The sequence below is a fragment of the Micromesistius poutassou genome, assembly GCF_964030765.1.
Source record: "Micromesistius poutassou genome assembly, chromosome: 24".
NCBI lineage: Eukaryota > Metazoa > Chordata > Actinopteri > Gadiformes > Gadidae > Micromesistius > Micromesistius poutassou.
This window is the reverse complement of record NC_140294.1, coordinates 6,315,586-6,333,233: the sequence shown is the minus strand read 5'-3', so window position 1 is coordinate 6,333,233 and position 17,648 is coordinate 6,315,586. Positions and strand designations below refer to the sequence as shown.

At 41.3% G+C, this 17,648-nt stretch overlaps 1 long non-coding RNA gene across 1 annotated transcript; it reads right to left on the bottom strand.

Annotated features, from left to right (window-relative positions):
• Window positions 1–287: 287 nt before the first annotated feature.
• Window positions 288–961, bottom strand: LOC311369564. The gene is made up of 3 exons (XR_014640152.1): window positions 923–961; window positions 733–823; window positions 288–655 (listed from the first exon to the last, which is right to left on the bottom strand). It is a non-coding gene; the product is annotated as an uncharacterized lncRNA (long non-coding RNA).
• Window positions 962–17,648: the final 16,687 nt, after the last annotated feature.

Genomic DNA, 17,648 nt, shown 5'->3' with positions numbered 1-17,648 from the left:
AGGTCAAAATATTGACTCTTTTTCTCTTCTGATATCATGAGAAGCTCATTCAGGGACAGCCTTGGCTCTTTGAACGTTGACCGTAGAGTAAAGGACCTCCTCCTCCTCCGACCGATCTGATTGGACATTGGAGCCAGCCAATCGGTGGATGTGGACGCTGGCATAGTGAAGGTCATCCTGCTGTTCTATTGGTTCACTCTGTGCTGAAGGAGCCAAGCGATTGGTCCCAGCTAAGACGTACACAGGAACACAAAGAGACTGACAGGGAGAGAGGGAGAGACAGAAAGGTCCATTAGAAAAGCCTTTTAAAAGGCTTCATGCCGGTTGGCCTTGACCCAGAGCTGGCTACCGTCGCTGGGGTAGGACCGTGGATCCACCACTCAACCACTAAATTGAGGGTTTTGCCTTTCACCTCCAACAGCATTTCTTCATTGGCCATCATCTCTTATGTTTGCATATTGACAGGGCAACAGACAAGACCACTCGCTAAAGAAAGAAGTCACGTTTCACATGTGGTTTGGGGCGTTGCCTCGGGGTATTTCCACTGTGTGTTCGTTCCATCATGGGTTAGTTAAATGACTTCCTGTGTCTCACCCCCTCCTCGGTCTCTGGCCGTCCTCCCAGCCCAGGGGCTTTTCTGGACGCCTTCTTTCTCCTGGGGAAGAGAACAGACAGATGAAGAAGCAACAGGAGAAATCCATGTCAAAGAATGAAGGGAGAGAGAGAATATACCTCATCCAGAGGAAGACGAGGAGGGCTATGGGGGATAGTAAGGCCGCAGCGGTTCCTACAGCAACTAGTGTGTGTGGTGATGGTGAGGAACCTGCAACATCCATAGGCCAGTATTAGACTGTGTGCTCAAGTCCTTAAACCTGACCCTTTGATACATCAAAGGTGTTGGGTCTATCAGATGAACGATTACCTGTCACATAAATGGACAACAAGGTGGAATTATGACGTCGGATTCCATTATGCGCTCTGCAGTAATAGTTTCCTCCATGCTGGGATGAGATATGAGCGATGGTGTAGTTCTGTCCTGATTGTCCCACTGAGTCTTCACGGTCCTTGAACCAGGTGAAGTCAGCTGCTGGGTTGGCATCACTGCTGCAGCTCAGAGTCACTGAGCTGCCCTCCTCTATCTCACCAGAGGGACTTGAATACACAGATGTGTTTTTAGGCCCATCTGGAGGTCATTGTAAAAACATGTTGAAACAGAACGTGGATTAGTATTAACGATATTGACAAGAAAAGCTTTGAGAGCTTTTGAATTGAATACATGATGAATAAATATCTTAAATATGAGAGAACTGCTCCATATGACGTTAAACCTTTAGCATTTTAAACACTACTCTCATATCAAAAAATAGCAGAGAGTGATTTTTGCCCTATGGGATGATTCATGTAGACGAGGTTTAGATAATTTCTCTGTATTGTGTGTTTTACACACACTTCACATCGATGGAGATGGATTCTGATGTTGTCCCTCTCTCATTCTTAGCTTCACAGAGATATTGTCCAGTGTTTGAAGACCGGATGTGATCAAAGACGACCTGTTGACCCAGGCCCGTCACTCTGGAGGAATCATCTGTAGTAACCTTGAACCAGGAGAAGTTAGCTGCTGGGTTGGCATCACTGCTGCAGCTCAGAGTCACTGAGCTGCCCTCCTCTATCTCACCAGAGGGACTCACGCTCACTGAGGGGGTCTTTGGAGCATCTGGTGGCAGGTGTGTTGATAACAAGTGTTAGTTAAATGTATTGCAAAAGTATTATCAAACATGTCAGGCTAGTATCATTGCCCTTTTCTTTGAAGCGTCACCAAAGACAAACATCAGACTGCAGTCACCACCTCTGGCTCAACAGTGTTATTGCAGTCACAGGTAAACTGGGCCAATCAGAAACAGATTAAGTGGGATGTAATATACACATGGTACATTGAACGGTGAGGGTCTTTTGGGGAGAGCGGAGGGGTTGGTAACTTCTGACGGAGCAGGAGTAGTTCCCAGCATGCCTTGGGGTGACGTGCTCCAGAACCAGCTGGTTATTTGGTTCCTCCAACAGGTAAACATTGTTCTGGTACCAGATGTAGGAGGGTGGACCAGTCAGAGGACAACTGGTGATACAGCTCAGTGTCACTCTCTGGCCCTCTGTCACCGTGGCAACCGGGGTCACATCCACGCTCAGGCCTGAATAAGTAATATATAGTATATAATTAAACCACTGTAGAGTCCTAACTGTTTAAAATTATTAGTATTATTGGCCAACTATCTATAGTAAGTAAGTATTACCTGTGACGGTCAGAGTTGTACCATGTAATTCACCTTTCCATTCATGGTGATATGTTTTGAACTTGAAGCGGTACTCTGCTGAATCTGTGACTTTGAGGTCAGTGATTCTCAGAGTGGAGCTTCGTCTCCTTTCGTCAGGGTACTGAGCACGGCCTTTATATTCAGAGTCTGTCTTGAGGTCCCTGGGCTGTTGATTATCTCTCCATATATACCAGTATGTATCTGATGTATAGATTGTTCTAACCGGGCCGTATGTGCAGGAGATGTCCACTGATGTTCCTTGCAGAACACACATGGTTCTGGTGGTGTAGGACACTTTGTAACAACTGTAGACAGAGACACCTGAGAAAGGAATAGCACCAAGTTCTTGAAGCACTAATCTGGTGAATTTGTAGTCTTAGTGTTTACTAAGAGAATAGCAATCTGGTATAGTTCAATGAGAAAATACCAGAGTAGAAACTACAGTAGTAGAAACTAAAAAGATATACTATAATAGAAGCTGTAGTTTATGGAAGTAAATCTGTGTCATCGGATTTTGAAAATAAAAAGCCATTGATTTTTTAGCTCTGAATTTTTCTGATTTTTTTTCTTCTGAATTTAACTAAATATTCAAAGTAAAAAAATGCAATAGTCTAAATTCAGATTCATAATGCTATGTATTCATTTCTAACCCTAACCCTAACCCTAACTTAGATATTTTCAACGTCCCCAAATTCAACATGTCAAATTCAGCTGCAAAATTCAAGGTACGAAATTCAGCGTTAACGTCGGGGGACCCAAGAAAGAGCAATCGATCCCAGATGCTAGATCGCGGTCAAGCAAGGAGAGCGAGCAGGAATAATAAGAGCATCACTCGTTGGATACCGGACTCTGATGCGGGGGGAAGGCATGTGCAGAGTAGGTTTAAGCCATGTCAACGAAAACGGCTGTGATGATGGGTCTCTCTTTCTTGATACAAACGTTAATTCTAAACAGCATTTTACACAGTAGCCTATAATAGGAAATGCTCAAAGGTAAATCAACCTGACTGTAGCTTTTTATGGGGAAAGAAGCAACGATGGTGGACCGTATCACCCTATCCATTGAATTGGATTGTAAAATGCAATCAAATCAAATGTATTTATTAAGCACGATTAGGTGGGGGGGGGGGGGGGGGGGGGGGTATTTATGTTTTTGTTATAATGCACACCGGTTTTTTTAACCCTTTTACTGCAGTTTGTGAAATAAGCAATGAACTAATGACTGTATGTGAAGTGTGCATGTGCGTGTGTGTGTGTGTGTGATTGCAGTGACTTGGCTGGATTTGCATGCAGCTTAGGCCTAAGGGTAATTGTAGTGGGTTAAGACCCCAATTTATTAGGGCACCAATTTGGGGAGATCTGAGGTCCCTTTGCCTACTGGTGTGAGTCTGGGGCGATCTGAAGCCCGCTGCCCGCTGTGGCACGAGAGAGCAGAGCCGACAGTATCGTGCATTGAGTGGCAACTGAAGCGGCTGCAGCCTGTAGCTCCAGTGGACGCACGGCGTGCCTCGGGAAGAAGCGCCTGACAGCAACCTGATTTAAATTCTCATATCTCATATCATCCTCTTATCTGTATCATGCCACTCAGTGTGCTATACTGTCGGCTCGTTATGCCACCACAGAGGCATATCAACCGTTTTGCTTCAGCCGACGGTGTCCAAAACGAATGCCCCCATCCCGAGTGATCGATGACGATACAAACGTTACGTTTTAAGCTTGTGCGTGTTTCCGCACGTGAACCACTTCAGGCCTGATGCCTGTCTACGCTTCAAACTCGTGCATGTTGCAAAAAATGTACAACAGCGCCCCCTGGGGTCACACTTTCCGGTGGGTCGCAGAATACGGTGTAACACCCGCTCGCTCTCCTTGCTTGACCGCGATCTAGCATCTGGGATCGATTGCTCTCGATTGCTCCCGGCATGTTGAATTTGGGGACGTTGAAAATATTTAAGTTAAAATGAATACATAGCATTTTGAATCTGAATTTAGACTGAATTTTTTAACTTTGAATATTTAGTTCAATTCAGAAGAAAAAAAATCTGATACGTTATTTCAATGCATAAATATTCAGAGCTAAAAATTCAATGGCTTTAATTCAGTGGAAAAAAAATCCAGGTACTTTATTTCAATGCATGAATATTCAGTGCTTAAAATTCAATGGCTTTTTATTTTCAAAATCCGATGACAGATTTACTTCCATAGTAGTTCCTACTTATTCCTTTGGGATCACTTGACAACATTAACATTAATTAAAGCAGTCATTAACTTTAACTGACATTGAATAACCAGTTCACTAATGGTCTAGTAATAATTGACTAATGGTGTCCATGTTAACTAAGGTATTGATTTATACATTAGTTCATATGGCTAGACTTAACCCTAGCTCTAACCTTACCCATGAACCCTAACTCCTGTGCTAATATATATTAATGCTTATTACTGCATTTACTGAATCAACAGTAAATTAATGTACCCATATTGTCAAGTGTTACTATTCTTTCTAATATGTATTCTTAGTAAGTGTCCTCTTATATATTATGATAGAGAAACTATTCCCTCCACCACAATGTGACAGAAAATATGTTTCTCTTATAACTTTCCAGAGTGTGAAGTATCTTTCTACTGGTAAGGCTGCACACACGCGTTGTCCATTCATAACACATGTAGTTATTACAAAAAGCTCCATAACATCTGCCCTCATGTCAGTGTGGAGTCGACTTACACACTAAAGGGGAATGGAGGCGTTCGTATCCTTCAACAGCGCAGGAATAGCTGTCATAGTAGATTGGGTTTATATATAAACTTCCATTGAAATGCCGTCCGTTCTTGTACCAGATGTAGTTAGGGTTACCAGCTAGTTCACATGTGTAACCACTGGAACATCTCAGATTTGGTTCGATATACGAGACCTGGAGATCTGGGTCCAAGAGAAAAACTGTTATTCAAAATGATTGGATTACAGACCTTACAGAACACACACACACACACACACACACACAATGTTGGGTAGTCTTATAAGTCATCAGAGTATACCTGTCACTGATAGCTCCACTCCAGTTGGACCAGTTAATCCTGTCTGGTTTGTTATGAACCTAAACTTGTACCAAGCAGAGTCAGTGTTTCTCAGGTCTTTGATTATCAGGGTACACTTTCCTTTACAGCTGGACAAGCTGCAGATGATCTCTTCACAGCTGTGTTCAACACGACCTGCATAGGCTGTATCACCTAGCAGTCCATTAGGTTGGTTTGCCTCTTCAGTAAACCACAGTCTTTCTACCGGGGCAGAGCGGTTCTGTAGTTTGTAAGGGTATTCATACGCACAGCTGATGTTAACCGTTGATCCCCTTAAAGCACAGACATTACTAGTTGTGTATCTCACTGCCCAGTCACGATTACCCTTTAGTGCTGTAAAACAGAAAAACACATCTCATTGAGAATGAACAAGACAGAGGTTCAACTGAGGAAAAGCAAGATCATGAGATCCATAGAGATAAGGAGGCTGCAGAGACATGCGACCACTGAACTGCGGGTTCAAGTTCACGTGCAAAAATGAGAACAAAAGGAAGTGACAGAGCCAGCAGGAAACACCCTCAGTCAAGTCTTTATTTTAATCTCAAATGTATCTGCAACACTCAAATGTAACAATACCTAGAATATCAATATCTACATAAAGATCTACAAATTGTTGATGGATGGATGAAAAACAAAGACAGGATATTTATCATGGTATTTAAGTGGAATATTTAACATTACCATTTTCTTTGTGCGTTTTGATCATCCTAACCACAGTGTTCTAGAGGTGGATTATTTAATGTCTCTATTTACAACATGCTGTGGTTTCACCCTCTACAGAGTCCAGCTGTTTGCTTGTTACTCATTGAAAGAGTTCAACTAATTGTTCAGAATGTCAATGTACCAACCTGGTAGTGACAGAAGGAGAGATAGAAATACTCTCACTGCTGAAGACATTTTCATAGTTTCTCCTCTCCTCCCTCACGTTGAGATATTTAAACACACCTGCAGGTAGAAAATAAAATAAAATCCAAATCCTTGCTGGTGTTTTAGCTGAGAGTACCTACATGTTTTTATTCATTTATATTATGTGATAGTTCTCAGTACCAGTGCTGTAGAGATGAAGGTCAGGTTCATAAGCAATAAAAGAAGAAGTAAAGGAAATAAAGCATCTTACTGTAGAGGAAGAAGCTGGTCTGACGGTGTCTGTGGTCGACCTGGTTGTGACAAGACGCACAGTAATGTTGAAGTAGTTCCTTTATCTACACACAATTTATACGCAGCGGAAATATCATGGACTGCTGGGATTGGTTCAGAGTCACTTTCTGAACAATCAACAAGACATGGGGGATGGGTTGGTGGTATCACTGGGATGATCTCAAATAATGACTGTGGCAGAAATGGCCTTGGGGCAGGCAGGGGTGGACAGTAACAAAGTACATTTACTTGAGTACATTTTTCGAGTATCTGTCTCTTTCCTTGACTAAACATTTTTTTAGAAATGTATGACTCTAACCCCACTACATTTGGAATACAAATAATATACTTTGGACTCCACTACACTCTCTCTCACCTCCAGAGCATCATGGCCATATCTGAAGTCCATGTTGGAGATCTTTGAAATGAAGAACGATTCCTAAAGTTGAATATGTTTGCCCTGTTTACCATGCCCAAACTTCCCCGTCCAACCTGAGAAAGCTGTCATTTCTACAGGCTTTGTAGCATATTCTACACGCTTTTTATTTAACAGTTTCTACAAGCAGGTCAGAGCATTCAGAAGGTTGTTTCAGAGTCCTGAGGTTCTGTAAATGCAATCAGAGATGGGAGTAAGTCACACATGTGCAAGTCTCAAGCAAGTCCCAAGTCTTCACCTTCGAGTCTCAAGCAAGTCCGAGTCATTTTTGTGAGAGTCGAGTCAAGACAAGTCAAGTCATATCTTAGGTCAAGCAAGTCAAATCATAGAAATAAAATAAGCTGGTGGACAACCTTCTTAAAGTGAATGGGACTAAGAATGAACTTGAAGTATGACTTATATGTCCAATACTTCAAAGAGGCCTCACCCTGTGTGTGTGTGTGTGTGTGTGTGTGTCTGTGTGTGTGTGTCTGTGTGTGTGGCGTGCGTGTGTGCATTTGGGATAGTGGAGTGTGTGTGCATGTGTCAGAGAAATATAGAAAAAATGTAATTAGGCCTCAAACGTCAACATGATGAAAACCAGTGTTGGGCAAGCTACTTTGAAGATGTAGTGAGCTAAGCTATCAGTTACTCTGCCATGAATGAAGCTTCACTACACAGATGCTCCCACCAGCCAAATGTAGCAAGCTAAGTTACACAAACACAGCAAAAGTAGTTCACTACATGTGAAGCTACTGTAAGTTTCGCCAACTTAACATGGCAATCAACATGATAAACTACATATTTAAATTACCAAATTCATGCAAAGTCAATTCCATTGGGTTATCAATATACATGCCAGTCACTATAATTAATTAAATCGAAGACCAATGATTACTGGTATTCCATTTCTTTATTAGAACCTTCCAACCAGTGAAGAATAATGCCTGGCATAATAGGCTTAACAAACACAACTCCGGTAGTTGGACTTTATAAAAAAACATCCCTGTTTCATTAACAATCCCCTGAGAGAGGATGTGCCAATGTGCTCCATAATTCCCCAATGACCACTCAAAAGTTAAAATGTTTGGGATACACGGAGAGAGAGAGAGAGAGAGAGAGAGAGAGAGAGAGAGAGAGAGAGAGAGAGAGAGAGAGAGAGAGAGAGAGAGAGAGAGAGAGAATGCTAACCCCCTATAATAATTGTATCCACGGCCGCGGGAGCGCGCATGCATTCAGTGCAGGTTGAAGTGTCCACGCTGCGGCCATGGAGGAGAAGGACTTGGGGGAAAGGAGGGAGCTGTGGCTTTGACTCTGAAGTCCAGATTGAACCGCGACATGGAGGAGAAAGGGATTGTTGCCGTATGCGGACTCCCGCCGGAGGAGTGTGTCCCCGATCCGAACACTATTGAGTGCTTGTGTTGTGGACGATATCATTTAAACAGTAGGCTTTCTGCACTTCTGACTTATAGGAGCAGTAGGACTCGTACGAACACCTTCCAACTTGGAAGCTCCGGCCGGCCGGCCACTCTACCGCTAGAGTTACGGTGCGCGTGCGTCACTTGGTAGAGATCACAGGTTGCCAGGTTCACCCACATGCAACAGGAAACATACAATCGACAAAAAATATATATTTTTGATAATTTACATATTAACCAAGACAGCAGTGACTTGTCGAGTCATTGCATGCAAGAGACTTGAGTCAAGTCTCAAGTCCTGGATACAAGTCCAAGTCAAGTCTTTAATCACTGTTGAACACGTCCTCAATCTGGCAACTGGAGTCTGACTGGAGTCAAGTCACTGGACTGGAGTCCCCCATCTCTGATGAATACACATCATGTATGAATAGAAGAACCTACACAAGAAGGATCATATGTACACAAATATCCAGACCTCAGCCACCATATCATGATCACAGGTCCAGATAATAAGATAAGGTTTGTTATTTTCATTATCATTATTAAATAATATTGAGATTATTATTGTTATTATTATTATTATTATTATTATTATTATTATTGGGTGCCTTTGTAGCTCAGGTACAGATGCATTAAACCATATTTGTAAAATGGGCAGAGGCGGACAGAGTACACAGCTTCCTTACTTGAGTAAAGTACAGATAGTATAGATATATTTCATACAGATAAGTACTGTACTCAAGTAAATGTACTGTAATGTAACTGTCCGGCTCTGGTTACCAGTGAGAGGATGAAGGTGAATGGTCTCTGGACTTGAGGCCGAGGGGCGTGTCCATGTGCTTCAACGTCACTAGAAAGAATAAAGTGTGTTCAGGGACAGATAAATGGCTTAGTTTGTCCACACACGTAAACATGTCTTGAAATAATCTACAAACTCTGCTAAGCGGTAGGACTCGGAAAGAGAGAGAGAGAGAGATTATTTTATCACAGACCTTAGCCCTGAATCTCTCAGAGCTTTCACAGTCAGCCCCTTAACACCACTATCAGACCACAGCAAAATCACAGCCTACCTACATAGACCAACACCTGACCAAGAGGCATTAAAACAAACCACACACTGTAAAAATGATAACTAGCAATTGTTGATCTCATTACAATTTTGAAATTAAACTGACTCAGAAATATGGCTTTGCAATAAGTAATCTATAAACTCTTGTCTGCCCAGCAAATTTTTCCCATTGTTGACTTAACTACTATTTTTAAGTCAGCTCAACAAGAAATTGTAAATCTATAAGCAGATTTTTGAGTTGAGTTGGGCCAACTCCGTCATTTGCTCTTTTGCGCATGCGCACACAAGCCTGGACCAGTTTGAACCGGTTTTAACAACTTTGCTGAAGGTGTGACATTTTGTGGAGCAGAAACCGCGTGGTGGGAGCTGGCCAAACTTTCGCTCCAGCAGGTAAGATAAGCGTGTTTTTACTTCCATCACGCTGAATTAGTGCATGGTTGACTTTGTTTTTACTGTAGGGTCATTGTCTGTTGTTGTTGGTAACTTTTTCGCATGCGCCTCGTCGTCATGCAGACGCTTTCACATGGGGTAAACGGAGCTCGGAGGAGCATATCCGTGTAGCTATGCAGGCATGTGGGCTGTCATTTCAGTGGTGTAAGTAATTCGGGAACTATATTCATTATGAAAAGCCAACGTTGTGCATTTTTTATCCGGTGCAACACTGGGTAAGTTAAACAAGGCGGCAAACGATGGTGTTTGTTTATCGCGACCTCTCTCACAGAAAAAAAACACACCTCTCCGCGGCGCCGCCATTACTTGTTGTTTTATTTTCTGCTGTAGCGCTGTTATTTCGTCACTTTTTAAAGTTTTAATAATTTTTCATGCGAGAAAGTAAGGGTTTAGATCCCCATTGTGCGGTTAGTTTGTCTAAATGACGGCTGTTTAGAAGTTTGCTCCGAAGTTGAGAACCTCCACGTTGTGGCAAGGCCCCCCCGAGGTGGGGGACCTCGCAGAGGCAGCAAGCCGCCTGGAGAGCTCCGTTGGCCGGCCGAACTACGTAGTTCTGCCGGGGTGGTAACGGTCGTTAATTAACTCATCCGCAGGTTTTTAGAGGTTTGTCGCCGGGTTGCTCGATTCTTTTTTAGGAGATAGGCTGTTGGTCTCACTGGTGATGGGCAAAATAACCCGATGAGCACGACACACTATAGCAACACATCACACCGCTAACCCTTATCTGAGCCAACACATGAGTCACCGACCACCCTCCAGGTTGATGGAACAAACAGCCCAATGAGCACACCACATGATATGTACATTATGAACACACCACATGATACGTACATTACGAATATAGTTAACCCGTGTTCTAAACTAGCACACACATAACCAGCTATTCTTCAGGTCAAGGCCTGAGCCGGAGGCCGGATGTCCCAACATGGAGAGATGCTAGAGACTCAGACAATGCACCACACATTCGCAAACCCTGGAGCCAGTCTACTGATAGCATGGCACCCATAACTCCCAAGATACTCCTTGAGAACCCCTCGCACCTGATCAGGAGGAACACTGGGTACTCATAAAATGTATCGGTAAGCAGAGACACAAGGTCAAGATGTGCGCGCGGAGACACACACAAACACAAACATCCACTTTAAGCACACACACCTCGATAGGAGGAGAAACATAGCATAAGACTATACCACACAGATCATCTCCCACTCTTCTGAAACAGAACTTCCAAGGAGGCGAAGCTCCAGACGACCTCAGCGCTGATAGGGACTTAGAAATATTCGATCTCTCACGCTTTATGTACCTGTATCACTTTTACCATTTTACTTAATAAATCCGAGGCCCTCGTGCTGATAGAATTTATCACCTCTCCGTCTCATTTTCTCTGGTCAAGTAGCTAGACAGACTGATTTTCCCAACACTGGTGTAATCTAACAATTGGGCAGCTGCATTAGTTTGAATCAAGAGTAAGTTAAAGCTGTGTGAAGGAGGAGAGGAGCAGCGCTGTACAGAAATCACCACATTTACATCAATAATGTTTTACAATGTACCGATCAGAATGCATTATTTTAAATGTTGTTTTATTTTATGAAGTTATAACATGGTTATGGTTGGTGTTTTTAAAAACAAATGTTTGAATTCATGTTTGCATTTTTGTTGCTTGTCATAGGCCTAGTTATAATTTAAAATCAAATTTACATTTTAAAATTAATTTACAGATTATATTCATGAATGAAAGACAATTCCCAATAGACTTTTTTCTTGTCTCTATTTTTGGCTTGTTGATGTAGGCTATTTAGCTCCTGCAACAAGGGATTCCTTCTGTGTTATGTATGGTTGTTTTATATAATGGCTGTTGCAGTTGGCTTTCAGGCCAGTACAGCTTGGTGTTGTTGCAATAATTATTATCAGACTAACTTTTAAGTTTTTCATATCAGTATTTTATCTTAAATTACAAAGGCTGTTGTGAAAATGCTATTCATGCTATTTGTGTCTCTTGTGTTTCAGTGGTGGATTCCATGCTTCAGTGGTGGATTCCATGCAGTGCCGGCTTTGTAAATTCTCCAGCTCCAGTCAAGTGACCCTCTTGAAACATCTTCGCCTTCGCCACGGTCGAGGTGCACACTGGCCTTGCACACACACCAACTGTGTTTGTGTATTTAAAACACTTGGATCATTGAGATCACACCTCTCGAGATCACACGCGTCAGTGAAAATCCAGGAGTGTGTAACATTTCACTGCGAGTTGTGTGATTTTAAAGAGATTTGCAGTGAAAAAACGTTTTGGAACCATCTCGGACATCATTTAAAGAACAGAGAAACTGTACAATGTCCCTTTCTAAGGTGTACCTTTAAAACAAACACTCGCCCAACCTTCAGTTCTCACAAAAGTCGAAACCATAAAAACTGGACACTTAAGGATTTCCGAACAATACAAAGAACTGTTACTGAAGATGAGATAATTGATGGTGAACAAGCTGATAGTGAAGCAGGGACATCAGCTCATGATGTTGTGGGACTAAATGAGGTTGTAGATACTGTGGAGGATGTAGATAGTGAGACACTTGAGCACAAATTAGCCTCTCTCTTTTTGTCTATGCAAACTGTGTTGCACGTTTCTCGAAGTGCAACACAAAAGATTGTAGAACATTTGCATAACCTGCTGTCTTTCTCTAACACTCAAACTTTCAACAGTGTCAAAGAGATCCTTTCTAAACATAAAATTGAAGTAAATGATTGTGTTTTGCAAGAAATTTCAAGTGCTATAGCTCAAACTAATCCACTCCTTTTAACAATATCAGAGAAAGGTTCCCTATCTACAGATCACAGAAGGAATATATACTTCAAAGGGCACTTTCCCGTTATCGAACCCACAGAATATCTGTACAACACAGCCCATAAAAACTCTTTTGTATATATATCTGTCACTAAGGTACTTGAGACTTTACTTGGGTGTACAGATTTTTTTGACAAAATTGTATTTAATCAAGAAGCTTTATCTGGGCACTTTAAGTCTTTTCAAGACGGCAAGTATTACAAGGAGAATAAGCTACTGGGAGAACAAAACACTTGTATCAGTTTGGGATTATACATTGATGAATTTGAAGTGTGTAATCCATTGGGGACCTCTAGAAAACTTCATAAGATTACGGCAGTATATTGGGTGGTTCTAAATTTACCAGCCAGGTTCAGATCGAGTCTCACTTCAATTCAGTTGGCTGTCTTGGGTAAAAGTGTAGACATAAAAAAATATGGTTATGAAAAGTTTCTTGAGCCATTGCTTAAAGATATAAAGTGCCTAGAACAAGAGGGAATTTTGGTAACACTTTACAATAACCATAGTTTATAAATGGTAAATAGACCATTTATAAATGGTTAATAGACCATTTATAAATGGTAAACATATAGTTTACTAATGTTAAATCATCATTTATAAACAGCTTATAGACCAATTATAAATGGTAAATAGACAATTTATAAAAGGTAAACAGATAGTTTACTCATGTTCAACCATCATTTATAAACAGCATATAGACCAATTATAAATGGTAAATAGACCATTTATAAATGGTTAATAGACCATTTATAAAAAATAAACAGATAGTTTATTAATATTTAACCATAATTTATAATTGGCAAACAGATAGTTTATTTATGTAAGTTAATAGTTAATTTACCATTAACAAGCAATTAAATTATGATTAATAATGTTTATTAATTATTAAGGGACTATTTATTAAATGTTTATATAGAGTTCAAATATTGGTTGCAAAACATGTATAAAGATTAAAATGTGTGTAAGTAGCACATTGTAAATGGTTAATAATTGGTTTATAAACCATCTATAAACATTACTTCGATGGTTATTGTAAAGTTGCAACATACTTTGTAAATGATTAATAATTGGTTTATAAACCATCTATAAACATTACTTAGATGGTTATTGTAAAGTTGCAACATACTTTGTAAATGATTAATATTTGGTTTATAAACCATCTATAAACATTACTTAGATGGTTATTGTAAAGTTGCAACATATGTTCGTAATACTTTGTAAATGATTAATAATTGGTTTATAAACCACCTATAGAAAGAAAGAGAAAGAATAGAAAGAGAGAGACAACAGATTATCAATAAAACCTTTATTACAAAACTGCAGTAGCCACCACATTATTTTAAAAATATTTAGTGGCATGATAAAGGTACAACCTGGACTTCAGATGCCCCCCCCCCCCCTCCCTCCCTCCTGTCAGGTCGGGCTGAGAAAGGATGTTAGCAGTTAGCTGGAGGCTGCGTTTCATCTGCTGTCAGTGAAACAGCTTTGGTCACATTAAAGGGATAGTTCACCCAAAATTGAAATTTCACTCATTATCTACTCACCCTCATGTCGACTAAGGGCTGGGAGAAGTTTCAGAGTCCTCCGTGGCTTCTCTGAGTTACAGGGGGAGTTATAGACCCCCTGTAACTGAGGGGACTGTAGGGGGAGTTACAGACCCCCTGTAACTCAGAGAAGCCACGGAGGACTCTGAAACTTCTCCCAGCCCTTAGTCGACATGAGGGTGAGTAGATAATGAGTGAAATTTCAATTTTGGGTGAACTATCCCTTTAAGTTGAGTGGAATCTTTTCTTCCAGTTTTTTTGCTTTCCTTAACACACTCTGTAACTGTAACGTGTCTGCTCTCACACACCAACTATAACTGTGACTGCATACGATGCAGACATGTAAACGCTTCAGCTTCAATGTTTACAGCTAAAACAAAACAACAAACATACAAGCTGTTTACCCTGGCCCACTGAAGCCTGGTGTTTCTCAGTGCAAGTGTTACTCATAAAACAACAGGACTGAAAAAAACAAACAGGAAAAACAGTTTAAAAGACACACTAGAAGTGATTATAACATGTGTAACTTCCAAATCATGGGAGCCAACTGCTCAACCAATTACTTCTTCTCCCTCTTGTTGTATGGTATGAGCTTACCCACTGCTTTATTTTTGGCTATTTTTGCCCTGACTTCTGCGTCATTTTTAATCATGTGTTCACATTTGCTGACAAAGTCTGCAATTTTATCTCTTTTACAGAATCCTGCCAGTAGTTTATCAAATTTATCTGGGCAAGCTATGGCAAGCTCCGGGATTGCCGCTTTACATCTCACTGTCAGCTCCGTTACACCAGCGAATGTACATGCTTCGCCCAATTTTTTTCCACTGTTGTATGCCCTCAACACCCTCTTGTATCTGGCAATGATCTCCGTGGGACGACAGGCTGCAAAAGTAAGAGAAGAGTGAATTAATAAGGATTAACTGGTCAATCAACAAATCACAAGGTAGTGCACAAGTACTGTCTGGAACATCTCAATTCACTTTATGCACAGCTACACTACTGAAATAAGCCAGCTCGTTTAATTCCTGTCCTACATTATTGGACCAATTGATTAATCCAGGTGTGTCTGAGTAGTCACAGTGGTCAGACACACCTGGATTAATCAGTTGGTCCAATAATGTAAAACAGGAATTAAACGAGCTGGCTTATTTCAGGAAGTAGTGTAGCTGTGCATAAAGTTAATTTATGTATTCGTATGCATATCTAGCTGCTATGCTTGCTACAGCAGTAATCTAATTCAGTACTAAAACTAATTAGTTCAATACCCCAAGAATTGGAACATCTTGTTCCAAATATAAAAACATGGTTACTCAAGATAATCCACAAACCTCATGAACAGTCTCATTGAAAACTAGTATGACTGTCATCTTTGGTAGATGTAGGGATGCACCGAATATATTTAGCCGAATATTGAAAAAAAAAAAAGAAAGAAGCCACATTTGGCCTTCCGTGGAATGAGTGAAAAGCAAGGGCAAATATTAGCGGCATGTTTTAATGACACAATCAAATAATGTGAAGTGACGCAGTGACCTGGCGGCAAATGTCGGCAGTGTGGCTTCAGGAAACTTTCTTCAGCCCTCGACTGAGTTCTGCAAGTTTACATATGTCCAACTGTATTTCTCGGTCTCTGTGTGCGCCTGTAGGTCAATGCGCTAGGACACAGAAACATGCACAAGGTACTTGTGTGCCTGTGAGCCACTGTCTTTCGCACACAAAACTCAAAAGCCGTAGTGGCGCACATTTGATGCACATCTTTTTTCATATACGGCATAGACAGCTCAGGCTCAGTGAACCCTGAGCTAGGGATTTGACTTGAGTTTGTTGAGCCTGCTCCCTGAAACAAACTCCAGAACAGACCTGTACTGTGATGGTCAGCCTCCTTTCATATTTAAGCTGAAAATCACAGGGCATGTCTGATGATACAAGTCAGCATGATATGTAAATGATGATAAACCTTTCATTTTATATCATACAAAATGTGCTTACAAGTAAAATCAAATATAAACAAATAAATTATAAGACGTGCAACAAATGCGCACTGCTAATTTTAACCGCATTCAGTGTTCGGCCGGGAGCGTGCCTATGTTCCCACAGCCCTATGTTCCCTCAGCCCTATGTTCCCTCTGGACTCTCTCTACCTATCTGGACTCTCTCTATCTGGCCTGTCTAGCCTCTACCTGGTATTTTTACTAAACTTAACCAACTCCATTGATTTTAGGAAGTCCCGCCCAGCCACTGCCCCCCTGTCGATCAACGACCAAGCTGTAGAATCTGTCCAGCAGTATAAATATTTGGGGACAGTAATTGATGACAGGCTGTCCTTTGAGCATCAGATTGATGCAGTGTGTAAAAAGGCCAACCAGCGCATGTACTTTCTCCGCAAGCTCAGGAACATAAACATGGACTCTAAATTCATGGAAATGTTTTATTCTTGTTTTATCGAATCTGTCCTGACTTTTGCTTTTATTTGCTGGTTTGGGTCAATTAACCTGAAGAACCGCAACAGACTTCAGGGCATAGTCAGAGTGTGCAGTAAAATTGTTGGTGCTCCACTGAAAGACATTTCCTTGCTGTACAAAACTAGGGCCCTGAATAAAGCCAGACTCGTCCTGACCGACCCTAGCCATCCCTTGGCACCTGAATTTAAACTGCTCCCATCCAGACGCAGATTTCATGTGCCAAGATGCAGGACCAACAGATTTAAAGACCGGGTAAACCAAATTCAGTATTTTTCTTCTTATCATATTAATTAGGCCTTAAATGTGTCCCTCAAAACATGTAAAAAATATTTTTCCCATTCATCATTTCCTTGAGGAGCTAGGCCTCAGAGAATGTTCTGTGTGCAGGTTTAAAATGGGCGGGTCTACATCGGGCGACCGCTTTACGTAAAGCGGTCGCCCGATGTAGACCCGCCCCCTGCTGCCCTCTAGGTATAAATACATTAACCGCGCACTAGCATTCTGTGGTTTCACCCGTCTATGGTTTTACCGCTCACGAGTCTGGTTTGAATTGTCAGTTTGCAGCTAGCTTGCCCGTTATGCCTCTTCAACCTCGTTGGTGCATCTTCCCTGGATGCCACAGTGGGAAACGTAACGTTAACGGTTCGTTTACTTTATTTAAGTTTCCGGACCTCTCCGGTGATGGGCGTGGTTTCCTGGCCTGCAGCGCACACGCCCCCACCATCCTGAGCCAGGGATTACTGCTCATTTTTCATCAACTTTGAAGCATAATTTTATATACTTCGCGATTTTTTTAGTCCTTCAAATTTGGCAGGGTGGTTAATAATATATTTTCCTGTGGTATTATAAACTCAAAACCCATAATTATTCTTGGTTTACCCGGTCTTTAAAAATACCTGGGTTCCAGTGGCCATTGGCCTTCTTAACAATTGACAGCACTGTG